This window comes from Dipodomys merriami, unplaced genomic scaffold (genome assembly GCF_024711535.1).
Source record: "Dipodomys merriami isolate MVZ:Mamm:240054 unplaced genomic scaffold, mDipMer1.0.p SCAF_105, whole genome shotgun sequence".
Taxonomy (NCBI): domain Eukaryota; kingdom Metazoa; phylum Chordata; class Mammalia; order Rodentia; family Heteromyidae; genus Dipodomys; species Dipodomys merriami.
This window is the reverse complement of record NW_027202327.1, coordinates 172,389-188,412: the sequence shown is the minus strand read 5'-3', so window position 1 is coordinate 188,412 and position 16,024 is coordinate 172,389. Positions and strand designations below refer to the sequence as shown.

The window sequence follows — 16,024 nt, the reverse complement described above, 5'->3', positions numbered from 1 at the left end:
ACAACAAAGAAATAATCATATAAATGTGTTAGAAACAATCGCATGAAAGCAAAAAAAAAAAACATTTGAATACATAACTTAGGGTTCATTTCCCTACCATCACATTATCTGACCTTTTCTGCTTGGCTCAAATATATACTACATATTGCAAATGAGGGAAGCCATGGGAAAAATAGGGATACATGTGGACCTATTGCAACAATGAGATGTACCAGTCGTTATGTCAAAAAATGAACTTTACAACTTTTGTGGGGTGGGGGTAACGGGGAGGATTGGGTGGGGCGGCGGGGGAGGATGGGAAGGGATGGGAAGGGGAAACAAAGGAGGAGGCTATAATGCTTGATAAGAAATGTACTCATTATCTTGCCCATGTAATTGTAACCCCTCTGTAGAGTATTTTCCCAATAAAAAAATAAAAAATAAAATAAATTTCTCAGAAGTGATGCATAATTCCTAGGTATCCCACTTATCACATATACTTTTGGATTGAGTTATCTCTGTATAACCTCAAACGGAAAAATTACCCTCAAAATAAACAGAAATCACATCTTTGTTTTAAATGCAGCAGTTTACAAAGAGTTTTTAGCCAACACCAAAAACATCTTTTTAGCTGTTCTGCATTTTGTGTGAAGAAGTTTTAACAATAGTTTTTTTCCTGATATGCAATTCACTTACAATATATTATTTCCTTTTATTGTATACATATTAGTCCTTTGGAAGTGAATTGTACTTGCATAGGTTTCCAAAGCCTAATTTTCACAAACTTGCATTTCTTCAAATAGAAATGCTGTAAATTTTAGAACAGACATTAAAATAGATATAAAATTCAGTTACAGGAATTTGCCCAGCATACATCCTCTATAGTGTGTCTTTTCAAAATTTGTTTTTGGGGATCATTTCCAGGGTCTCACACATACTATTCAAGTTCACTGTCAATTAACTACATTCTGTGTCCAAAAATGTTTTTTACTTCTGTTTAATACATTCATAGAAGTGTAATGTCTGGATCCTATACAATTATCTTTCATCTTTTGAAGACTTAAAAACTTGTTTGCTAAAATGATTGCAGTATTATACAAATCGATCACTATGAGAAGTATATCAATTTATCCACAAATACATTACTATATTTTGCGTCCTTTTTTATATAATGGTCATACTAGTGAGTTTTCTTTTTATTATTTCTTAGACACTAAAGAGAATCTTATTTCATATGCTCCTCCTATTGACTATTAATTTACATATGTTACTTAAAGAAATATTCTATTCAGGAAAAAAATTTATATACAATTAGAAGACATAAAAATACTTAAGTTTAAGAATCATTGTAGCATTAACATTGTAGCATGAACAAATATATGCACTCTATCTGTTGGATATGCTTTCATTTCTCTTATAGTGTCCCTTGAATTATGAAAGGTTATCACTTGATATAATCCAGTTCTTGCTTTTCTTTAGCCATTAATGTTTTCCATATCAAAGGTTTAGAAACCTTTACTGATCAATATCATGAAATTTTACATTTATGTTTTATTGGTTTTTAAATCTCACATTTAGTTTGATAATCATTCTTTATAAGGTTTGAGGTAGGCCAGGTGCGGGTGGCTCACGCCTGTAATACTAGCTAGTGAGGAGGCTGAGATCTGAGGATCGTGGTTTAAAGCCAGCCCGGGCACGAAAGTCCATGAGACTCTTATCTCCAATAAACCACTAGAAAACAGAAAGTTTTGTTGTTGCTCAAGCGGTAGAGTGCTCACCTTGAGCTGAAGAGCACATGGACAGTGCCCAAGCCCAGAGTTCGAACCCCATGACTGACATACAAACAAACAAACAAAGTATTGAGGTAGTAGTCTAAGATCATTCTTGAAGTCTAGAGAGGCAATAGTGCCAATAAAACCAGTTAAGATTCTGTTTTTATTTCATAAAATCATAGCATCCTTTTAAAAATCTGTGGACCATAAAACTAAGAAATTATTTTTGACAAATCTGTTACCTTCTTCTATGTGTCTGTTCTTAAAGTAGAACTATGTTGTCTTCACTACTAAAAATGGTAATACTGTTCAAAGCTAGTATGAAGGCTCAAGCTACACCATTTTACAAGATTGCTCTGACTGACCTGTATTCCTTGAATTTACATACGAGATTATTGAGCAGGTGGACCAATATTCTACAGAGTTATCTAAATATATGATAGTCACTCATATTTTACAACTTGTGAAAATACAAACCCATGATATTATATATAGAAAATGTCTTTAGATACTGCTCAATGCAACTAAAATTAGTTTAGAAATGAGTTAAGATTTAGATAACAGTACAGCATAATCAAGCTGAATGATGACGACTTGAGATGTACTGCAGAAGAGAGTGTGAGAAGGAAGAATGGTGGACCACATAGGAGCTGTATGTCATTGGTATTGTTTCAAAAAACAGAAAGACTTCAAAAAAGAGGAGAAAAATAAAGTGTCCTGAATCTAGTTTCTTTTTAATCCACCTGATAGTTTGGACTGAAAGTCAGATAACATGGGAAAAAAATAGAAAATAAAGCATCATATAGATCTGTTACAATGTAAAGAAGTTGTAATAGGAATATAATTAATTTCTAAAAAAATCAGAGAAAGAATAACAATAGCAAGTGCTAATGTGGATAGAAGATGGATCACATTTTATCATGTAATTTTGAAAAAACATACTATGAATGAAAATTTAAAAGTCATAATTTAAAATACAATTTGTATTATAACTAGATAGTATAGCTCAGTGGTAAAACATTGGCCTAACATATGTGAAGCAATTGTGTGATCTCCCAAGCATTAGAAAGTACACACAAAGCACACATACACAAAAACCAAATAAACACACACACATCCCACATACACACATTTGTTATTATCATATTAAACAGAGGAAATTATCACAAATAGTAAAAGTATTTTAATATATGAAATCACAATATTGCTCATACTATTTAAAAGTTTAGTAGAAATAAAATAGTCACAAGATACTTGGAATCTTATAGGTTAAGTACATTGAAAATTCAGAAATAAAAGACATGAGAAATTTGCAAACAAGTTTTAAATAATAAACATTTTGAAATATGTGTCCTTTTATTTAGACAAAAGATTGATGTTACTGGTGTTTTAACTCAAGATTTAGAATATGATAACCAGGTGCTCTATATCTTGCTAGGGATGACTATATCTCTAATCATTTCACTCTGGAAATTTTATGATAAGGTCTCATAGTTTCTCAGTCTCTCCTGAATTACAAACCCTATTTATACTTACCATTGTAGTTAGAAAAATGGAAAGCACAAATCACTATGCCCAGCTCAAACATTTTTTTTAATTCAAGTAAAATATTTCCAAATAATGACCTTTTTAAATAAAGTATGTGCTTCTTGAAAATACACTATTTGTTAAATGGGCAAATATGTTTAGAACTAAAGAAAATAAATTTATTTAAATTCACCAACCATAGAAAATTTAAGAAAATAATTTTTAAATATTCACATGTTAACTATTTTGAAATCAAACTATATGTCTGAATAATTTACATGTGTTAAAATTATGCAAAACTAAATTAACTACTCCTACAACTCTGAAAAAAGAATTACCCTAAAGAAACAATAGAAAATAATTAAGTTCAAAATTTGAAATTTACAAAATAAAATGAAGTGTACTCTATAGTTGACTTAAGTACCTGTAAACCCTCTGTATATCAATTTTATAATAAAAAATGCATGAACAAAGAAAGAACAGTACCCATTGGTCAATAGCGACAGGAAAAACATCAGTAGGTTTTTTTTTTGAGTGTGCAAAAAAATCAGTGGAAGAGATAACAATGTTTCTTCCATAATAAATGTACTCATTACCTTACTTATGTAACTGTATCCCTTCTGTACATTACCTTTACAATAAAATTAAATTGAAATTAAAAATATACTAAATAACATACCAATTAAGATTTCGTAGAGAGCATGGGAGGTGGCTCAGTGGTGGAGCGCTTGCCTTGCATGCTTGAGGCCCTGGGTTCGATTTTTCAGCAAACATAAACAGAAAAAAAGCTGGAAGTGGTGCTGTGGCTCAAGTGGTCAAGTGCTAGCCTTGAACTAGCCTTGAGGAACAGCAACCAGGCCCAGAGTTCAGGTTCCATGACAGGACCCCCCCTAAAACAAAACGTAATTACTAGAAGCCATTGGTTAAAACTTTTCAGAAAACTAACCTAAGTACCCAAGTAATATAATTTGATGATGCTATCTAAATACTTCAACTTCAGCAGAGAAGCCAAAAGTTTAAAAACTGTTACAAAGTAAAGTAATAAATCAGAATATATTACTATTAATAATAATCATACGATAAATTTATAGTGGTAGTCAAATTTGTAAGAAATGAGGCAATTTGCCATTCGTTTGCACTTAATAAGTGAGAAAGAATTTTCTAGGTCTTTTAAAATATATAATAAGTTTAATGAAGAAACAATTCTGTCACATCATATGATAATCAGAAGAAGCTGATATTAGAACAAAGAGCAGATTGTACTGTTTTGGATGTTAATGTATATACTTATTTTGGTTGTGGGAAATTGTCTTCAAATTGGGGAATTGTTTTTGTTAGACTGGTGTCATATCAGTGGTTAATTTTAGGATAGAGGTTCCCTTTCCTCAAGAACATGCACCTGATCTGTCTTTTTAGCCTTCCCATTTTCAATGGCATACGAGTTGCACACCAACTTGTCCTGCTTCCTACCTTGACTGGCTTGGATTCTGTAGTCCTTCCAATCTTAACCTGTGGATAGTGCAGGATGGTGGAAATGATCCAATGCACCCAGCTATAGATTGAGAAGGAAGTCCACTAAACTTTCTGTTCTCAAGCCTCCTCAGTAGTTAAGAGCTCAGATGGGAGCCCCTGGTACCAAGCAGTAAGAGTATTTCTTAAAGCAACTAGACATATCTATGACTTACGCATGTGAACACCTCAGGACAAGAATAAAAGAGCAGTGAAGCACAGAGGACAGGACCAATTTAAACTAGCTACTTGGAGGCTGAATAAGCTTAGCTAGCTACTCTGGAGGCTGAGATATGAAGACCACTATTCAAAGCCAGTCCAATCATGAAAATAAATGCGATTATCTCCAAAAAATACAGAAGTGGAACAATGGCTCAAGTGGTAAATCAATATCCTAGGTCACAGAAGCATAGAGATGATGAATGAATGAGCACTTGCACATGCGCGTGCGTGTATACATGTGCATGTGTACACAAACACACACACACACAAACATAAGTATTGCAATGCGAAGTTTTTTTTTTTAACTTGCAGTACTCTATTTCCCTGTGTTAGTTTAAAAATTAACAAAATTAGCTAAGCACCTATTTACCTACAACTCCTCATGTTTCTCTAAAGTCAACTCTCTTTTTGGAAACATGATTTATTTGACCCAAATGTAAATTATTCAGGAGTTTGATTCTTCGCCCTCAATTCTGTAGAATTAGATGATTGTTTAGCTTCATCCTAGCAATATAATTTGAGAAATCCTACATCAAGCAACATATTTCTTTCACTAGAAGGGAAGCCTCTTTCAAACAATTAATAATAGGTTTTCCTTCTTCTTGCTAGCATCTGTAGTTTTATTATCTTCATATATTTCATGATCTGTCTGTGTATGACAAAGATTGCTGTGAAAATGAAAAGACCCTTCGCAGCACTTATCATTTATATACCATTCATAGAGATGAAGGTGTTTAAATATTACTCAAATTGCTTTGGAATAAATCATGTTCAGATTGACTATCGTGAAAAATAAGGATTGGTTTCTCAGCACATTAGGTAAGAACTTGATTGAAAGAAACCAGAAAAGTGAGGAACAACTCAACACATACATTCAAATGAAACAAAACAACCCAAGAAAACAAATTAATTCAGTACTCAAAAACCTGCAGAAAATGACCTGACTTTAAAAAAAAAACATCAGCTATGACAAACTTATGAAAATTCTGACTACATTTGAGTCTACTCTTGTGAGGATAGAGGTTAAAGCCCAGACTGGACAGAAAGATCTTTACACAATGACACGTACCTGTTATTCTAAATTCCAGGAAGAATAACATAACGTGGACTGAGCCCAAGATCAGTATCTGAAAAATAATCAGGATAATTTAGGGCTGGAGACATGACAAAGTGGTAAGAACACCCATTTAGGGGGCACAAGACACTCAATTCAAACTCTAATATTATGGGTATTAAAGTAAAAAGCTATGATTTTAAATAAGTGGAATAATTGTAAGATTTGAGTATTTGAGTGGAAAAATGCATGAGAGAGATAGAATATACCCATGGTACAATGCTTTCAACTTAAGTGAAAATGTTTTGTGGTACTTCAGACAAAATAGAGTTACCTTGCAAATGAGCATGGTTGTGCATTTGGGTGATGGAATTACTTTACTTACACAGGTGTAAATTGAATAGATTTTATTTGGGTAGATTGTACTTCTTGAAATAAGAACCTGGATGATGTCCCTGAGATTTTTCTCGCAAAGCTACCATTTTACTACTTTGAGCCACAGTTCCAATTCTGATTTTCTTTTGGTTGTTTGGTGATAAGAGGCTCCTGGACATTCCTGCCCAGGATGGCTTCAAACCACGATAATCAGATCTCAGCCTCCCGAGCAACCAGGATGCCAGGCAATAGCCGCCGATATTTTTCATAATTTAGTAAATTGTACAGTTCTTGAAATTATTCATTATCATTATAACCTGTGTAATATATGTGTGTTTGTATATATCAATGCATACAGATAGAAATACTTTAACATATTTTTGTATCTACAGTAGATTTATGAAATCATCCATTATAAAATAAAATGGAAACTAAAATTAATAAGGAGCAAAACAAAGGAAATTATCACATGTCTTGTTGGTGAATGGAATACGAATTGCGAAAATCACTTTGGGAAAACCATCTCTACGTTAACAAAATGGATAAGAGCTATTAATTCCAATCCATCTATTTGCCCATATTGTGCAACCTCACACATGAGTGTCAAAATCAAACCACACTTTTAGCCTTTGTTTTTAACTCACCTGTTACAAATTATGGGTTAGATGAAGTAACCAAATAAAGATTATAATAATATTATGTGAGGCTATGAATTAGAGCTGAAAATGATTTTAAATGTGATAATAGCTAATTAAATTGCATACTTCTTACTTTTACTCTGTCATGTCCCTCATTCTCACATTAGGAAAATACATAGAAGGTTCTCACTAAATTATATGTACATTTATGATATAATGTATTGAAAGAATATGGGCACAGTGTGGTTTTAGTTTATTGAGACCTGTAGGGGGAAGTGTGTTTTTGAAGACTTGCAATACATTGGGATGAGGATGAAGGGAAGGATGTGCTTATTCTGGAAAACTGGCTACAGGATTGTTCCCATAATGGTAGTGATGAATTCTTCCAAAAGTTACAGTAAAATCACTGTCACAACCATGTTCATTGCTCCACTATTCATCATAGCAAAGTTACGGAAACAGCCCAGATGCCCTTTGGAGGAGTGATGGTTGGAGAAAGTGTGGCACATATACACAATTGGATTGCACCTATCCATTTTGAAGACTATTACATTATTTGAAACGAAATGGATAGATCTAAAAATATATTAATGAGCTAAGTCAGAGCCAGACAAACAAAGAACCAATATGTCTCATATTTGGAAGCTAGAACTTTATACAAGTTTACACAAAAATATTAACCAAAGCATGATATTTGCAGAGGAGTATTTCAAAAGTGTATTTTCTTATAAAATTGAACTTTTAATCCAATAAAATATATGTCAGGAAACTATCACTTGGAAGGTGTGAGGGGAAGTCAAAAGGAAGGAATAAAGAGAGTTATGGAAGAAGAGAGTGAAAGTATATTATTCAATGCAGATAGTATGAAACTAGAAAAAATTAAAGTGGGGTGAGGTTTGAAAGGATGTGGAAAAGTTATATAAAGATCCATTATACTTAAAAAAACTGATTTGTTGAATGGAAATTCCATTGTCCAAGTATTTAAGATAATAAGAATATAATTAAAAACAATGGAGACATCTGATCTTAAATTCTATTTCCATCTCTTTTAAAAAATGAAATTGTTTGCTCTATAAAATGAACAGAGGGATGAATTTCTTGGCTAGCTAGATCATTGCACATCTGTCTCTTCCTCTCTCCCCTTTCATGGTTCTCATAGGTAATATGATTGCTTCATAATTATCCTAATTTATTTTGCTTTTATATTTTTGGTTGCATCATTTAACTTTCTGCTCAGCCATTTCCCAAATAATTTACATGAAAGGCATTATTTCCTATTTTCTCATTCCTAGAATAAGCTGCACATGAAGACACCACTGGTCCTCATTTTCAGTCTGTACCTTTGAATACGGAGGAAAATCTTTCCTCTGCTCTCTATCAATTCCCTACTCTCCAGTTAGAATAATTTAGAATAGTAAAAATGAATAAAGAGGAAATAAATAATAGTGAAAAAAACAGATGCCAAAAATTCACCGGATATTTCTGACCAGTTCATCGAATGTGAACTATTGGGGAAATACATGGACACCTCAAACTCACTGGCACTCAAAGTCTCTGGCTAGGCAATTCTGATGAAGATGATTAACAAGATGAAAAAGTGAGAAATGGTATCAATTGCAAGAGAAAAATGGAATAGGATCCAAGCAAATTTCTTCTTTGGACTGCTGAAAATAATCGCCTTACTACAGTGCAGAGACTACTTTCCAAAAAGGCCACTCATGTGAATACTAGTGATGACGATGAGTACACCCCTCTTCATTGAGAAGCATTCAGTGGACACTTAGATATTGTCCATTAGTTGGGGGCTCAAGGTAGATATTCATGTAATAATTGTGAATGGCTGGACACCCCTGCACAGTACTTATACATGGAATAATAACAGAGTGGCTTCTTTATTTCATCATGATGCAGATATCAATGGCCAGACTAAAGGCCTCTTGACCCCCTTGCATTTTGCTGCTGGGAATAGAAATAGCAAAGTTATGCTAGATCTCCTTCTGTTGAACCATTATATCAAACCAGGTCTGAAGCAAAACTTGGAAGAAACTTCATTTGATATTGCCAAAAGAATAAGTATGTATCACTACCTCTTTGATGTTGTGGAAAGCTGTACAATTTGTTCTCCTAAGTCCTAATGGTGTGGGTAAATTTCTTAAATTTCAAAATTGCCAGTTCATCCTATGTGTCCATACAAAATATTTTCACAATACAAAGCAACAGCAATATCTTACTTTAAACATTCATGAATTCCATGGTATTCTTCCAAGTGAATTGCCTGACTTTGATGTCAATATACATTCAAGTTGTTTGTATACATCTATAATTATTTCTGTAGCGTTTGTGATTTTTTAATAAGAAATAATTTTAACTTATCTGTTGAAATGGTAGTAGAGAAACTAAAGATATTTCTGGTGCTTGTCTGAAAAAAGTATATTTTAAAATATTTAGTATTCTGTTTGTATAATATCCATCATCTAGTTCATTCTCTCCTAGATATAATACTTTGAATTCGACATTGTTTTATAATATATAGGTTCATTAATGTGTCCTTTCAGATTGCATTCCATATAGAAAAGGTTTAAGATTCCTTTAATTCCTACGTCCTTATAGAATTTTATTTTTTTGGGATAAAATGAAAATGTTATTTAATTTCAAAACTTTTATAAAGGTTATGCAATGTAAAGGCCTTTATAAAAAGGTGAAGATTGAATGGTGTAAAACTAACTTTTATTCCTATGAATTACATGTATAATTACACTTGTATATTTGTAATCAACTGTTTAATAACTGTTTTTCATTTCTTCACAAATTTTCATATCATCCTTGTGCAAGAGCCATGTTAATCTCTGTATTGTAATTTGCGTAAATGTGCTGCTGAAGCATGTAGTGTCCTGTAAATTTAAGTAATTAATGATGCAATCTTAAGACAGGCATATATCCTTGGTTGCCTATTTGTAACAAGGAAACCTTATTGTTTCCTAAATTGCTATTCATCTTGTTTCTGTAAAATTCTGTTTATGATGGAAAAAACTTACATTGATAGGTCTACCTGTATACATATTTAAAAAAAATTTTCCCTTCCCCTCCACAAATTATACCAACATCAAATACAGTGAAAACAGGGGTTATACCATGGGGGAGGGACATACAAAGTAACAAAGAAATAATCTTATAAATATGTTAGAAATAATTACAGGAAAGGAAAAAATTTGAATTCTTATTTTCGGGTTCATTTCACCTAACATCAACTTATCTAACAATTTCTGCGTGTCTCAGACATACACTAGTAATTGCTAATAAGGGAACCCATGGGACCTATGTTACTTTGGGCCTGGCTTACTTCACTTAATTTAATTTTTTCCAAGTTTTCCATTTCCTAACAAATGGGGCAATATCATTCTTTCAGATAGAGACATAGAATTCCATTGTATATATATACCACATTTTCTTGATCCATTCATCTACTGAGGGGCATCTGGGTTGGCTCCATATCTTAGCTATGGTAAAGCTGCAATAAATATATTTGTGCTGGTAGCTTTTTTATGGTCTAGTTTGTGATCATTTGGGTAAATGCCCAAAAGTGGGATTGCTCGATCATAGGGAAGCTCTATGTGGTGTCTTTGGAGGAACCTCCATACTACTTTCCAAAGTGGTTGAACAAGAATACACTCCCACTAACCATGCATTAAGGTTCCCTTTTGTCCACATCCCCTCCAGCATCTGTTGTTATTAGAGTTCTTGATTATAGCCATTCTAACTTGGGTGAGGTGATATATTAATGTTGATTGATTTGCATTTCTTTTATGGCTAGGGACATTGAGCATTTCTGCATGCGTTTATTGGTCATCCTCCTTTCCTCTTCAGAGAAGTTTCTCTTTATGTCTTTAGCCCACTTATTTATTGGGCAGTATTTTCTTTGAGTATTTGTGTTGGGGATTTAATTTTTTGATTTCCAGGTCTGTTTTAGATATGAAACCCTTGTCGGTTGTATGGCTAGTGAAGATCATCTCCGATTCCGTGGGCTTTCTATTGATCTTGCTAGCTATGTCCTTTGCCATGCAGAAGCTCTGCAATTGCATGCAATCCCATTTGTCCAAACTTTCTTTCATTTGTTTTGCTTCTGGGTTTCTTTTCAGAAAATTTCAGCCTTTGTCAAGGAGACCTAGGCTTTCTAGGTAATGTTTAAAGAATATTTGCTTTGACTCCGAGGTCTTTGATTCATTTGGAGTTGATTCTGGTACAGCGTGATATATAAGGATCTAGCCTTAATTTTCAACAAGTGATTAACCAATTTTGCTAGTACCATTTTCTGATCAGCCTGTCTTTCCTCAATTTTATCTTTTTAGACCTTTATCGAATATTAGATGATTATGGGTCTGTAGTATTTGCATGTTGATAATTGCTAGCAAAAGTTCCATTTCTGCCAAGTTTCAAACTTATTAGCATAAAGGTTTGAAAATATTCCCTTAAAATGTTCAGAATCTTGGTTGTTTCCGTGGTGATGTTTCCATTCTCATCTCTGACTTTATTTATTTGGGTGTGTTCCTTCATTTTCTGATAAGATTTGCTAAGGTTCTGTCAATTTTGTTAATTTTTTCAAAGAACCAACTCTTTGTTTTGTTGATTCTTTCTGTTTTTTGTTTATTCTAATTCTTTTAACTCTGATTTAATGTTAATTATTTCTTTCTATCTATTGAATTGGAGTTTATCTTGCTGCTCTTTGTCAATGTGGTTCAGATGTCTCATTAAATGGTTGGTTTCAGATATCTCTAATTTGTTGGTGTAGGAACTCAGAGCTATAAACTTGCCTCTGAGTACTGCCTTTGCTGTGTCCCAGAGGAGCTGGTAATTTGTGTGTTCATTTTTGTTGAATATCATGGACATTTGAATTTCCTTTCTAATCTCTTCCATGACCCCCTGTTTATTCAACAGTGTGTTGTTCAACCTCCATTTGTTACAAGACTTTTTTGTTGGCTTTTGGTGTTGAGTTCTAATTTTATTCCCTTTTGGTCTGACAAAATGTAAGGTGTAACTTCAGTGTTTCTGAATTTGGACAAGTTTGTTTTGTGACCTAAAATGTGATTTCTTTTGGAAAATGTTCCATGTGCTGCAGAGTAAAACCTGTATTCTGATGTCTGTTAAATCTAGTTGATCTATGCAGTTGTTTAGATCTGTGGTTTCTCTGTTGATTTTTTTGCCGATTTGATCTATATAGTGGGGATAGCAGTGTGTTAAAATTCTCAACAATTAATGTCTTTGGATCTATGTGAGATCTGAGGGAAAATAGTGTTTCTTGGATAAATTTGTGTGCTCCATTGTTTGGCGATTCCATATTTAGAATTTTAATATCCTCCTGAAGTAGAGAACCCATAAGTCGTATGTAGCCACCTTCTTTAACTCTTTACACGAATTTTAATTTGAAGCATATTTTATCTGATATTATTATTGCAACTCCTTCCTGTTTATGGCAGCTGTATGCTTGGTAGATTTTATTCTAGCCTTTCATTACCAAAATGTGTTTGTTTTTATGGGCAAGGTGTGACTCCTAAAGGCAAGAGGTAGAATTATCTTGCTTTTTAATCCAACTAGACAGACTGTTTCGCTAAATTGGAGCTTTAAGTCCATTAATGTTGAGAGCTAGGACTGAGAGGTGTTTGGTAGCTCCTGCCATGCTATCCACCTCTGTGGGGGCTGTGGAAACTTGGTTCTTCCTATGGTTTTGGATTCTCAGTTTGGGTGTGGTTTCTTAGCCATTATTGTGGTCTTGTTGGTTTTATATGTGTAGGTCATCTTTAAGCATTTTTTGTAGGGCTGGTTTGGTAGAGATATATTTTTCATTTTTTCTTTGCTATGGAAGGTTTTTATTTGACCTTCGGTTATGAAGGAGAGTTTAGCTGGGTATAGTATTCTTGGTTGAAAATTGTTGGTCTTCAGGGCATGACATACAGCCTTCCAGGCTCTTCTTACTTTAATTATCTCTGCTGAAAAATATGAGACGATTCTAATTGGTTTTCCTTTATAGGTGATTGATCTTTTCTCCTTGACATCTTTTAGGAACTTATTCTTGGTCTTAATTGATCCTGAGTGGATTATAATGTGACAATGGGAAGTGCTGTTCTGGTGTGGTCTATTTGGAGTTCTACAAGCATCTTGTATCTGAATAGGCCTATCTTTTTGTATGTTTGGGAAGTTCTCTGCTTGGATCCTGTTAAACAAATTTCCTAGACAATTAACTTCTGTCTCTAGGTGTTCCTCTACACCAATTGTCCTCAGAGTAGGCCTTCTGGTTGTCTATTCCAAATGTTGAATAGATCTATCATGTTTCTTCCATTTGTCTTGGATAGTTGTATGTTCTTTTTAATACCTAGGCTCTCTTTAATCCCTGAGATTCGATCTACTGCATTATCTAACCTACTGTTTTTATTTTTTTGATTCTCTACATTCTTTTTTTATTTTTTTATTTGTTTTAAATTTTATTTTATTTTATTTCTGAACATACTGTACAGAGGGGTTACAATTACATGGGTAGGATAATGCATACATTTCTTACCAAGCATTACAGCCTCCTCCTTTGATTTACCCTTCACATCCCTTCCCAGGCTCCCTTCTCCCCCCCAATCCCAATCCTTCTCCTTCTACCCCCTTCACCACCCCCCATTCTCTACATTGTTTTTTTTTAAATTTTATTTTATTTATTTGAGAACATACTGTACAGAGGGGCTACAATTACATGGGCAGGATAATGCATACATTTCTTACCAAGCATTGCAGCCTCCTCCTTTGTTTAACCTTCACCTCCCTTCCCAGCCTCCCCCCTCTCCCCACTCAATTATACCCCCGTCCCGCCCCCCACACCGACATTGTAAAGTTGGTTTTGACATGACATTTTGTACTTCTCATTGTTGCAACAGGTCCACCTGAATCCTTAAACGACTTGTTTGTCCCCATCTCCTCCACATGTTATACTGACATCAAATATAGTGAAAGCGGGGGTTACACTGTGGGGGAGGGACATACAAAGCAACAAAGAAATAATATTATAAAAGCGTTAGAAACACATGCATGAAAGAAACGAAAACATTAAAATACATATTTAAAGGTTCATTTTCCTAACATCACATTATCTGACCTTTTCCGCTTGACTCATACCTATACTAGATATTGCAAATAAGGGAAACCATGGGACCTATGCTTCTTTGGGCCTGGCTTACTTCACTTAATATAATTTTTTCCAAGCCTTTCCATTTCCTAACAAATGGGGCAATGTCATTCTTTCTGATGGAGGCATAGAATTCCATTGTGTATATATACCACATTTTCTTGATCCATTCATCTACTGAGGGGCATCTGGATTGGTTCCATATCTTAGCTATGGTAAATAATGCTGCAATAAACATAGTTGTGCTGGTACCTTTAGTGTGGTTTTGTTTGTAAACATTTGGGTAAATGCCCAAAAGTGGGATTGCTGGATCATAGGGGAGATCTATGTGAAGTCTTTTGAGGAACCTCCATACTGCTTTCCAAAGTGGTTGAACAAGTTTACATTCCCACCAACAATGAAGTAAGGTTCCTTTCTGTCCACATCCCCTCCAGCAACTATTGTTGTTAGAGTTCTTGATTTTTGCTGTTCTAACTGGAGTGAGGTGATATCTCAATGTTGTTTTGATTTGCATTTCTTTTATGGCTAGGGATGTTGAACATTTCTTCATGTGTCTATTGGCCATCCTTCTTTCTTCTTCAGAGAAGCTTCTCTTTAAGTCTTTCGCCCACTTATTTATTGGGCTGTTGTTTCTTTGAGGATTTGTTGTTGGGTGGTTTAATTTTTTGAGTTCCAAGTATCTTTTAGATATGAGACCCTTGTCCGTTGTATGGCTAGTAAAGATCTTCTCCCAATCGATGGGCTTTCTATTGATCTTGCTAGCTATGTCATTTGCCCTGCAGAAGCTCTGCAACCTTATGCAATCCCATTTGTCCAACCTTTCTTTGATTTGTTGTGCTTCCGGGTCTCTAGTCTGAAAATTTCGGCCTGAGCCAAGGAGACCTAGGGTTTCTCCTATTCCATCCTGTAATGTTTTCAGAGTGTCTGCTTTGAGTTCAAGGTCTTTCATGCATTTGGAGTTGATTCTGGTGCAGGGTGATATATAAGGATGTAGCTTTAGTTTTCTACATGTAGTTAACCAATTTTGCCAGCACCATTTATTGAAGAGGCTGTCTTTCTTCCATTCTATTTTTTTAGCTTGCTTATCAAAGATTAGATGGATATAGGTCTGTAGGTTCATTTCTGGGTTTTCAATTCTATTCCATTGGTCCTGAGGTCTCTTCTTATGCCAATACCAAGCTGTTTTGATTACTATGGCTTTATAGTAGAGTTTGAAATTTGGTATTGATATTCCTCCAGCAGTGTTCTTTCCATTGAGGAGCGTTTTTGCTATTTGGGGTCTTTTATTGTTCCATATGAATTTTTGGATTGCCTCTTATATTTCCTTGAAGAAGGAGGGTGGAATTTTGATAGGTATCGCGTTGAATTTGTAGATAGCCTTGGGAAGTATTGCCATTTTCACGATGTTAATCTTGCCAATCCAGGAGCATGGGAGGTTTTGCCATTTCTTAAGTTCTGTGTTGATTTCTTTTTCAGGATTTTAAAGTTTTCATCATAGAAGTCCTTCACTTCTTTGGATAAGTTAATTCCTAGGTATTTTATTTTTTGTGGGGCTATTACAAATGGAGTTGCTTTCCTAATTTCAGCCACACTTTTCTCATTGTTGGCATATAGAAAAGCCATTGATTTTTGGGGGTTAATTTTATAACCTGCTACTTTGCCAAAGTTTTGAATCAGCTTGAGTAATTTGGGAGTGGATTCTATGGGATTCTTTAAATACAAGATCATGTCATCTGCAAAGAGGGAGAGTTTTATTTCTTCTTTCCCTTTATGTCTGCATCTTGTCTTA

General features: G+C 34.2%; 1 pseudogene; it reads right to left on the bottom strand.

Annotated features, from left to right (window-relative positions):
- Positions 1 to 9,859: 9,859 nt before the first annotated feature.
- Positions 9,860 to 9,959, bottom strand: LOC138811251 (U6 spliceosomal RNA; annotated as a pseudogene).
- Positions 9,960 to 16,024: the final 6,065 nt, after the last annotated feature.